At 35.7% G+C, this 3,843-nt stretch overlaps 1 pseudogene; it reads left to right on the forward strand.

Moving 5' to 3' along the window:
- Positions 1–821: 821 nt before the first annotated feature.
- LOC118613942 lies at positions 822–940 on the forward strand (annotated as a pseudogene).
- Positions 941–3,843: the final 2,903 nt, after the last annotated feature.

A 3,843-nucleotide genomic window follows, 5' to 3' on the forward strand; every position in this document is an offset into this window, starting at 1 on the left:
AGAAAAAGGGTTTATTTCAACTTTTTGAGAGTCAAATAAAATAGGCTCTTAAAAAAATTAGAGAAATTCAGTTCATAGATTGTTTGGTCAATAATGTTCATGACTCTCATGAAAGCATTACAATTTCTTTTCTTTTTTGGCTGTAATTCTGGAGTAAATTAATCAATAGGACAAAGTTTGGCAACAAATTGTTACTCTCACTTGTTTTCACATTCCTCCCTGCCCCCATTTTTATCTATTCGCCCATCCATAGCTCAGAATCTATTACCACTCTCTGGGCTAATTGAATTCATACTTTTCTCTCTGTCTCTAGAATCTTGCCCTTTTACCCACCCTGATTACTTTGAAATGTCACCAGCAGCCCCTACTTGTCTGTTCTTGTTCTTAGGCCAATCTCAGTCAATTTTTTATGTTTCTTTCACCCCCACAAACTGACTCTAAAAATACTGATAAATAATAAAGATTTTACTGGAGCATAATTTCAAGAATAGAGAATCTAAAGTTACATGGAATGCACATAGACAAATAGCCCCTAAATGCCCTCTAAGCATATTTCCCCTTCTCACAAAGTTTCTCTTTTCCAAGACACTTTCCTTTTCTTATTTAGAAAACTTTGTCTCTTCGCCCATTGCATTTTCATTTCTTTCTCAGGTTCAGAAAAACAAAACATCTGCCTTGGCTTCCATGCTGGATGGGGATGGAGGTAAGGATGGTGGTACAAACAACGTATCGTTTCATTGAGAGTCACACATGCATTATTTCACTTAATCTTTACAACATTCAAAATGATGAAACAGAGCATCAGAAGTTTCAGTAACTAAGTCTACAGCCATGCTACCCTGAACAACCCCGATTCCATCTGATCTGGGAAGCTAAGCATGGTAGGTTCTGGTTAGTACTTGGATGGGAGACCACCTAGGAAGACCAGGAGCTGTAGCTGTAAAAAACAAAAAATAAATAAATAAGGGATTGTAAACTGACAAGGTCCTTGCAATCTATGATGTCAACCAAGGGTTGCTTTGCCTAAAAAAATTAAATTAAATTAAATAATAAAAAAGAAAGTTTCAGTAACTAAGGCCAAAATTAAGGAACAGAACTCAGATAGAGACCAGGTCAGGCTGACTCTGAAGCCTGGTCATTGCCACCGAACCAGCGTGAGAGGTAATTTTAGATAATGGTTACACTGACTTTTAAATATTTTAAATATGACTATTTTTGGTAATTACATATTCATCGTAAAATGTATTTTAAAAATATAGTACAAAAGCATAAGTTTTTACAGATACTACTGCTTATTTAACGAAATAATGTGAGCTGATTCAAAGTTGTTTTGATGTAAATTTCTAACTAAAGGATAGTATAGGTGGCCTATGTATGTAAAAAAAAAAACTTGTGAGGTTACTATTCAACTCAATAAAGTTAAGAAAATATCAACTATATTACTTTATAGCTCTGCCAACGGCTCTCTGAGAGTCTCCATACAATATTTAATTTGAATAGCCTCTGTGCTTCTGTGCTACCTTTCCATCTAAAATGTCCACTTTGCCCCATTTCTTCTTGCTGAAATCCTGCTTAAGTGGCACTCCCTTCATTCAGCCCTTCCCATATGAACCTTTTCTGCAGATCTTATTTCATACATTGATATGACACTAGTAGGGTACGTACATTTTTAAGGATATTTGTCAATGTGTTCATTTCCTTCTATTCATCTTATGGCCAGGGACTTCATTATAAATTTCACTAAAGCTCCCATCCCCAGATCACTTGGCTTAAACATACGCACCAGTAAGTGGTGCTACAAGGAAGGAATTCAGGGAGATGGGGATCAAATCCCACCACCTGTAACTTTTTAGCTGTGGTACCCAGGACAAACAAAATTTGAGTCTGTATGAGGATTTATGCAGCTTAGTATAAGGACATAACAGGACCATTATCTGTCACCAGAGAGTCAAAATACATTAATGCTTTTTATTTATACCACCAATAAATATTTCCTGACTAAAAAAATGTACAGAAATGATTGACACAAAAATTACATTAATTTACTTAAGTTTCACCCCTAATCGATACATGCTCTTGTATATAACTTGGATATTACTATAATAAATAATATTTAACAAAAATATTAATTTGCTCAAATGCTCACAAAATTTAATTTAGTCAGGACTTATTTAGATGCATGTGATTGAATACCTACTTGAATTAGCATAAGAAAAGAAATCTTCAAAAAATTGGGAGGAAGAAAAAGACAATGAATATTTATATCTCAAGAAACTACAAAGTCCCAGGGTTAAGATTTGTTTCAGACCTAGTTGGATCTAGGGTACACAGGTATTTCTCCAGGGCTCTGTTTCTCTCCATTTCTTCTTTCCCTTTGTGTTGACTTCATTCTTAGGCAGTCTATCTCCAAGTGCAGACAGTTAGGCCATAAGCAGCACTAGGTTTACCTAGCTTTTCCAAACAGTATTGTTAGGTGGGTGCCTCTCTACCAACATGGTATCCGGCCCCAAGGACTCTTACTGGCCTTTATTGAAGTACAGTCCATCCCTAAAACAATCACTATGTCCAGCATGTTTGGTCATTCTGATTGCCTCACCGGCCCATGGTTTACTGATACCCCCAATCAATTTCAAAAGAGAAACAATATAGGACAGATATGAAATAAATGATGCTCTGTATAAAAAAAATAATAAGGTAGAATGAACATAAACATTTAGGGCTGGTGTAACATGTTCTCGGTGCCTCACATTCTTTTAGCATTTACTGTTCTAGTAACTTGCTGACAGCATCCTATAGCAAGTAACTTTTCCTCCAAGTTACTTGGTCTTAGGAAACATTCAGGGCAGTGAGGAAAAGTTAATGCTTTGGAAGCATTCCTGAACCAATGATATGTATACCTCAGCTCCCTCTTTACTCTGTTGTGATATATTGGAGACATGTTTTTCACTGTCTCTCAGGATTCTCTAGTAAGATTAAATACTGGTTGCCCTCTTGATAACACCATTTATTGGCTTCTTTCCCTTCCCGGGCTCACTTCTCCATTTCTCTTCTCCCTAGGATAACCTCTCGCAATTGTTCTTATGCTTACCTCCTGATCTTGGGGTCTGACTTAAGAGAAATCTAGCCCTACGCCACAATAAAACTAGTAAGAGGTATAGTTAATTCCAGAGTTTTTTGGGGGTGTAATCTGTCATTTAAATTAATTTGATGAGGACTAAAAAACCCTCTAGATGAGTAAACATCACAATTAATACTGAGAATACATGAGACAGGATGCAGGTGAGAAACAATACTGTACTGTTGGTTCTTTTCTCGTCTTTTCTTCCAACTGAAATGTCTGCCTTTGCTATCATTTTAAAGGTTTCTGAGATCCATGAAAGCATTTTAAACTGTATTTGAAAAGACTTGGCTCAAATATAAACTCAGTTTTCAAATCTGATGCAAGAGAAACAATTACTTTCATCATTCTAACATTTATTTGGCAGCACAGTTTACCCTTTGATCCAATAAATTTCTACAAATTAGATACGTGGAAAAACAATGAAGATAAACTCATACCTATGTTTTCAGTAAATACAGTGAAATTTTTATTGTTATCAGCTAGGGGGCTAGAAGAAGTAGAGAATATAGTTTTGATTCTCAAGGGAAGTGTATTCTAGCGGCAAGAGAGGATTCAATGAACATGAGAATATAGGGAATCTGACTATGTATGTGAAGGTTAGTATAAGCAAACAATCTTTTGGAGTTTGGGAAAAAGAAAATAAAGATAGTCAAGAATCCAAGATCAGCATGAAGACAGATAATGGCAAGAAAATAATATGTTCTGGCAGACACTTTATTGAT

The sequence above is a fragment of the Rousettus aegyptiacus genome, unplaced genomic scaffold (genome assembly GCF_014176215.1).
Source record: "Rousettus aegyptiacus isolate mRouAeg1 unplaced genomic scaffold, mRouAeg1.p scaffold_m13_p_2, whole genome shotgun sequence".
NCBI classification, from domain to species: Eukaryota; Metazoa; Chordata; class Mammalia; order Chiroptera; family Pteropodidae; genus Rousettus; species Rousettus aegyptiacus.